General features: G+C 42.3%; 1 long non-coding RNA gene across 1 annotated transcript; it reads left to right on the forward strand.

Annotated features, from left to right (window-relative positions):
• The first annotated feature begins 455 nt into the window (after positions 1-455).
• Positions 456-3395, forward strand: LOC311606646. Its single transcript, XR_014782385.1, has 4 exons — positions 456-743; positions 888-1062; positions 2609-2695; positions 3268-3395. It is a non-coding gene; the product is annotated as an uncharacterized lncRNA (long non-coding RNA).
• Positions 3396-7702: the final 4307 nt, after the last annotated feature.

Consider the following 7702-nt stretch of genomic DNA (forward strand, 5'->3'; position numbering starts at 1 on the left):
ATACCCTCCATGGGTGCCCTTGTTTTCAGTTTTTTCCTCCTGGGGTCCTTTCACACTCACCCCTACCCCACCTTAAAGAACAGCTGTCCAATTGTAGGGTTGGAGACATTTTGCCAATCTCCAAACCCTAGTAAGGATAAACAGTGGGCTGCACATCACAAACAAAATTGCAGTGTTGTATGTTCACCGTCCATGGGCTAAAGGGTCCCAGAAACCTTCACGTTGTCTTACCAATGCCGAGATGCCATCTCTTATACATCGTATGAGCATCATGGATCATTAAAGAATATCTCCTGATGTCACTGCACTACAAATGCTTAGAAGACTGGGTTTTTTTTTTTCTTTTACTGAGCAAATATTTATTGGACATCTTGCTTTGCTCTTTATTGGACACTATGCTAGGCACCAGAAAGGTAGCATTCACCAACAAGGAAACAAACAAAAAAAGGGGGTTTGGTCTTCCGAGTTTGTCTACGGGGAGGATCAGCCCTATGCATGTGTAAGTAAGTCAGTGATGCTTTCTGCTTCAGTGTGCCGGCTGCTAGGAAGGGAAGAGGACGTTTGGAGGCAGGGCAGTCAAGAGAGTCCTTGTGGGAAAGAAGGCCAGGTCCTTTTATAGCCATCTTGTACCTTTTTCTGTCTACGTGGATCCTTGACACCCGCATCTGCTCCTTAATGGTAACCTCCGTTGCTGTGTCCGAGCCTTCCACGGGCCAACAGGAACCAGCGTCCTCTTCTGCCAGGTGCTCCGAGCCCTCAGCCGTGAATGGCAGCCCTTCCCCAGCAACAGAGGACCCAGCCTGTGTTCACCCCTCTCCCAGCTCTCCTCTCAACTGCACCCCTTCACATCTCTGAGGCTTTCTTCTAACTCTTCTCCACATCCCCAGGTCTTTTTTCCGCTAACAGACTCCTGGCCAGAGGAACTAGAAGAAGGACTCAGGCGCCTGGTGAGCAATCCCCAGCCAGCGTCACCAGGCTGCTCTCCACAACAGCTTCCTAGTCTCTGTCTCACAGAATAGAATCGCTGGCCACGGCTGTACTCTCTGCGAGCACCTAACCTGTGTAAGTTCTGTACTCCCTCCCCCCCTTTTTTTTAAAGACTGGGTTTCTCTGTGTAACAGAGCCCTGGCTATCCTGGACTCAGCTTGTAGACCAGGCTAGCCTCCAATTCACTACTGAGATGAAAGGCCTGTACACCTGGCCTAAGTTACGTACTTTGCCTGAGTTTAATGAAGATATACCAGTTATCTGTGTTTACGAAGAAACTGAGGGAGCCGGGTGTGGTGGAGCACGCCTTTAATCCCAGCACTCGGAGGCAGAGGCAGGCAGATCACTGTGAGTTTGAGGCCAGCCTGGTCTACAAAGTGAGTCCAGGATGGCCAAGATAACATAGAGAAACCCTGTCTCGAAAAACCAAAACCAAAAACAAACAAAAAACGAAGAAGCTGAGGAACAGAGAGCTTAAGTATCTGCTTAGGGTCACAGATGCAGTATGGCCCAGCCTGATCCTAGGACCTCTTTGCACGGCTTCACAATGACAGCCATTTGAATTTGGCTACTATCTGTGATACACTTGCCTACATTAAACATTGTTAATGTTCCCACATCAGCTGGGCTACCCCAACCTTTCTAACTTATTTGTCTCACCCTGAACTCAAAATGGCTTGTGAAGACCAATTTTAAACTTTAAAAACTACTGTTATATGCCTGCCTCAGTCTTATAATCCCAAGACTGGAAATGCTGAGGCAGGAGGATGGAGAATTTAAAGCCAATATGGGCTATGCAACAAAGCCCTGTCTCAAACAAACAAACAAACAAACAACATTATTCTCATCACTGAGAAAGTTTTCATTTTCTCTCTCCTTTCCTTGCCCCTTTAAATTCTCTCTCTCTCTCTCTCTCTCTCTCTCTCTCTCTCTCTCTCTCTCTCTCTCTCCCTCTCTCTCCCTCTCTCTCCCCCCCCCTCTCTCTCTCTCTCCCTCTCTCTCCCCCCCTCTCTCCCAACCCCCCATCTTCCTGTCCCTTTCCTCCCCCGACTCTAACACCTCTCATTCTTGCCGACGCATTAACTTACAGGGCATAACTTTCAGACACACTCATTTTTAGGTGCTTAGAGTTTTTTGTTTGTTTTGTGTTTTGTTTTAGTGTCTGGTTTTTTCAAGACAGGGTAGCCTTGGCTGTCCTGGAATTCATTCGGCAGACCAGGTTGGCCTTGAACTTAAAGAGATCCACCTGCCTCTGCCTCCCAAGTGCTGAAATTAAAGATGTGCACCATCACCCGTGGCTAGGTGTTATTTTGATGAGCTGTTGTCACTATATAACTAAGCAAGAGGAGTATCACCAACAACCAAGTAGTTTTGCTGCAGTGTGAATGATGTGTGAAAATGTCTTTCACCAGCCTCTTCTGCAAAGTGAGTCCAGGACAGCCAAGGCTACACAGAGAGTCTCTGTCTCAAAAACACAAAAAAAAAAAGAAAAGAAAAGAAAAGGTCTTTCACTTCTAGAAGCTTACAAACATGTATTGATTCATACACAAAGCACATCTCTGCCTTCTAGAAGTCACAAAAGCAGAGTTGCTGTGGACTGTAAACTTTTATGTTGTTTTAGAAATATCCACCATCTGGGGTCTGGAGAGCTGGCCCGATGGTTGAGAGCACTTTCTGATCTTCCAGAGGACCAACGTTCAGCTCCCAGGTGAGGATCAAGCAGCTCACAACTACACATAACTACAGCTCCAGGGGAACACACACACACACACACACATAAATAAAAAATTAAAAATGTACAAATAAATCTTAAATAAAAGAAATGCCCACTTGGTCAACGTGAATAATAAATATTGCATCACTTAAGTAAAAATATGAATTCCCTTTCTTGCACATGTACCCTTCAAGGAGCGAGACCTCTGCATGAATGTCTGCACTTATTTAAAAACTAAAACACATTACAGCATGTGTTCTGAGAATAAAATGACCAGTAGAGTTGTTATTTGGTTTGCTGCTGATTGTTTGTTTGAGACGGAGTCTCTCTATTATACAGTTCTGGCTGTCCTGGAACTTGGTGTGTAGAGGAGACTGGCCTCAAGTTCATTGAGATCCACCTGCCTCCACCTCCTGAGTGCTAGAGTCAAAGGCATGCACCATTATGCCTGGCTGAACACAATATTTAAATTACATGTAGCAGGTAAAAAATATCTTTACACAAATATCCAGAATATGTAGATATTTTAGGCCTTGCGTGAATGTAGGCTTTGTTTTTCTTTGTAGATTCCACTTACTGAATTAAAACGGTAAGCAGCTGGCTCCTTCAGCTTCAGGAAGAAGTTTCTATCTGACCTGCTGGTGAATCTGGAACAGTTTGTCTGGAGCCTTCAGAAAACTGAATTCAGATCAACCTATATATATATATATTTTTTTTTTTTTTAAATCAGTTTGCTTTTTAAAATTCGGCACTGGGTGTCTTACCCAAGGCCCTGTCCATGCAAGGCAAACACTCAGCCACTGGGTTGCCTTGGCTCCTAGCTAACTTTGTGTCCTAGAGACTTCCAGTTGCTCAATACAAATGATACACGTTGAATCATTTTGGTAAGAGTGTAAATCCAATGCTCTCTCTCTTGCTGATACAGCCCTTGTGGTGAGCCTATAACAAAAAATATAAACATATAAAACAAAGTAGCGTGTCACCCAACTGACATCATTGCTGGGGACAGCCAAGGGCTCCATGAGCAAGACTCTTAGAGGCTGCTCTCTCCTTTTTTCTGGAAGGGATTGCTCTCCAGTCTTTATATCGCTTTCCTCTCACAGAAGCAATCACAGAATCCTTAGTGGCCGACGGGTATGCATACAATGTACTCCTCAGTGAAGCAAATGCCACTTAAAACCTTTTTTTTTTTTTTTTTTGGTAACTGTGTTGAGGAAGTCTACCTAAGTTTCTTCTTTTCTTCTGTAAACCCTTAGCATTGCTTCATCCACAACATGTTTTGTGTAACTAGTGAATTTATAGCCGTTGATTCTCAGAGGAAAATCGCTGAACCACAGCGGAGCACAGCAAAGTCATCCTGTCATTTGGTCTCTCTAGTGTCATGGTTACATGATTCCAACCAGATGTGAACTGTAACTCACAGACAGACGTCCCTCGGTGGAAAACTCCAGAGGTTTGGGGATTAAACCTATTAGAAATCCTGTCTTAGCTTTTCCTTGAAATGGGAGTCACAGCTGGGAAAATCTCCTGGGCTATCTACCAGCTTTTATCTTCTTCTGGGAAAATGCAGAGGCATTCAGAAACAAGAGAGTAGGGTTTCCGGAAAACTAATTCAGTCTCTAAGCTCAGAAAGAAAGAGGTAGTGGGAAATGCTTGATGCCCATTAAGAAAAAACATGTTTGTGGCAGGTGCAGCCAACGATGGCAAGATAGGGTTTCAAACTAAACTGCTTCTTCCTTATTATTATTACCTAAGCTACTGTGACTGTGCATATTTTATCATTTAGAAGAAAAAGAAGGGTTCTTGCAATTCTCATAATTGGGCACTTTCTGTTAAAATTGCATTTAAAACTTCAAGGTTAGTCATAAATATCTGTTCATTTTACCTCTTTAACAGCATTTTTTTTTTTTGTTTTTTTTGAGACAGGGTTTTTCTGTGTAGCCTTGGCTGTCCTGGACTCCCTTTGTAGACCAGGCTGGCCTCAAACTCACAGCGATCTGATCCGCCTGCCTCTGTCTCCCGAGTGCTGGGATTAAAGGCGTACGCTACCATGCACAGTATAAATCTTTTTTTAAATTGCTACTAAAATATTTTTCCCAAATAAGACTTTTCATTTCTTAAATGTGTATGAAAACAAAGTGGTTTTTAAAAACATTTTAACAACCTGTCATTATAATGTTCATTATCCAAAATATAGTATTTTTTGCTAATTCCTGATGCTTCGTCTTTTAATTATAAAATATTTTAAGCTTTCTAGAAGTACTTGGAAAGGATTATATTAACATCCTTAAGTTTTATTTTAGCTTACTTAAAAATTTTAGTTTACTTATTTCTCAGTTTATAGTCCACTTTTATAAATATTACCAGAATTGACCACCTTATAAGATTACCACAAAATAGCAAAAACCATTATCATCGTCTCTCTTTATTTTGTAAATGAGAAATCTGGAACTCAGAAAGCCCGAACAACTTACACAAGACCACACAGCTGAAGAGAGAGCAACGTCCGGACAGGATCATATGACTATCAAGTTTACCCTCTCCAAACCAAAAAAGCAAACAGCTTTTCCAAATCAGATCTTTAAAAAAAAAAAAAAAAAATTAGATGAGAAGTTTACTAAATGACATGGAGAGAGAAGGAAAAGGGGGAGGGGTACCCCAGAGAGAGAGACAGAGACAGAGACAGGAGAGAGGAGAAGAGAGAGAGATGAAAGAGAAAGGGGGTACGAGAGAGGAAGCGAGTAAGAGGGACTCCAAGTCAGATCTTTATAGTACAAGAGATCACACTAAATGGAAATAAGAGACGCAAACTGACCTTTGGCCTCTTCAACAGAGCTCAAAGACTTGTTAGTATAAAGGCAAGTTATTAAGTTATCTGTTCAGTAAAATACAAATTTTTCACTTGGGAGGCAGAGGCAGGTGGATCCCAGTGAGTTCGAGGCCAGCCAGGTCTACAGAGTGAGTCTAGGACAGCCAAGGCTACACAGCGAAACCCTGTCTTGAAAAACAAAAAACAAATCAACCAACAAACAAAAAAAAACCCCAAAAATTTTAAAGATTTATTTCGATGTATATGTGACTGTGCCGTGTGTGTGTGTGTGTGTGTGTGACTGTGCCATGCGTGTGTGTGTGACTGTGCCGTGTGTGTGTGTGTGTGTGTGTGTGTGTGTGTGTGTGTGACTGTGCCGTGTGTGTGTGTGTGTGTGTGTGTGTGTGTGACTGTGCCGTGTGTGTGTGTGTGTGTGTGTGTGTATGTGTGTGTGTGTGTGTTCCACATTCATGTGTGTGCCCACAGAGGCCAGAAGTGGCATTAGACCCATTGCATTCATTGGAGAACAGCACATATTCTTAAAAGTTGAGCCATCTCACCAGCCCCCAACCCTCAACTCCCAATTCTATAGGTTTAAAAAAGAAAGTATCCATATGTCAAAAGACAAAGAATATTCATACAGAATAGTAACAGGTGACTAAATGGTGACATTAGAGATAATTTCTCTTGTTTCTCTCCTTAGTTTTTTGGACTTTGATCATTTTCAGTGAGAACAAACTTTGTAACAAAAATAAATAAATGTGCAATACAGTGCTGTCTGGGTCTGTTTCAGTCTCTTCTGTGATTATCTAATGCATTTGATTTCACTTCTTTTTTTCTTTTTGGATTTTTTGGTTTGTTTGTTTGTTTGGTGTTCTTTTGTTGTTTGTTTGTTTTTTGTTTTTTTGGGTTTTTTTTCTTGTGAGGTGTCCCCACCTCCAACCTGGGAATTTTATTTAAAAAAAAAAAAAGCAAGTGTGGTTCCAATGTTTAAAAACAAAACCAAAAAACCTACTGTAAAAATCAGCACACTACAGTATTTAAAGAGTGTGTTTTTCCATTCTGGTCCAAGTAACATATAGAGTAGGTTTTTTAGAACTCAACACCAAAAAAAGAAAAGAAATCAATTTCTGTGACCCTCCTTCTCTCTGCACCACCCTGGTGCTTACCACGGCATAGCACCTGTCCTGGACTCATCTCTAACTTTCCTTCTATGCCAGGAGTCATTTATTGTTTCCATTGGTTCAATTGTCTTAATTATACTTTATTATGAACTCACTAGCAGAGCGTACATCACTTACAACCCAAACAATAGGAGAAGGAGATTAAAGAACACAATAATGAAACCTTAAGGATATCAGTTCCAAGGAACGATTCTCCTGGCGTAGTCAGCAGGAGCTCAGCAATTCAACCAAGGTTGCTGCTGGAACCTGGAACAGCAGCTGAGGCCCAGAGCCTCAGCCTCAGCCCAGAGCCTTGAAGCCTTCCCTGGAGCGGTTCTCTCTAGGAGCAGGGATGAACAGCCAAAACAATCCCAAGCCCTCTCTCTCAAGCCTCTTGTTTTGGGCTCATATATATATATCCTCTCAGAGTCTCTACTAGGATGTTTTCAGCAGGCAACTCCAAGCTCCCCCACAAGGTGGTTCGACTTCTAAGGGGTTTTAAACATCCTGCTCTCTCACTAGTCTGTTTCCAATCCCACACTTGGGATCAACAGAGAGAGTCCAGGACAGCCAAGGCTACACAGAGAAACCCTGTCTCGGGGAGAAAAAAAAAGAAGAAAAAAAATGATACATGCATGATTACATATTTAGCACAGTTGTGTGCATGCATTGAAGTACTGTAAGGTACCCCAATAATATGCACTTTTTAATATTTTGTATATCAACTCAAAAACAGCCTACCCTCCGTCTTTCTCTTCTTGCATGGATGCTACTCTCCTCATTAGCGTCCACACTTCCAGCTTCTTGAAACCAAGAGCCTTTGGTTACACTGCCGAGTCCTGATGGAGAGACAGTTAATGACACGACCAAACACACCGCGGCCACAGAGACCATGCCGGGGGACTTGGAATGAGATGATGAAGTAAAGTGAGGGAGATGAAGGCGAAGGAGATGATGAGCCAGTTCCTCTACCAAATACTAATGCAGCAATATGGAGAAAAGGAGAGCACCCACCACAAGAGTGAGTTG

The sequence above is a fragment of the Acomys minous genome (genome assembly GCF_964271855.1).
Source record: "Acomys minous genome assembly, chromosome: 10".
NCBI lineage: Eukaryota > Metazoa > Chordata > Mammalia > Rodentia > Muridae > Acomys > Acomys minous.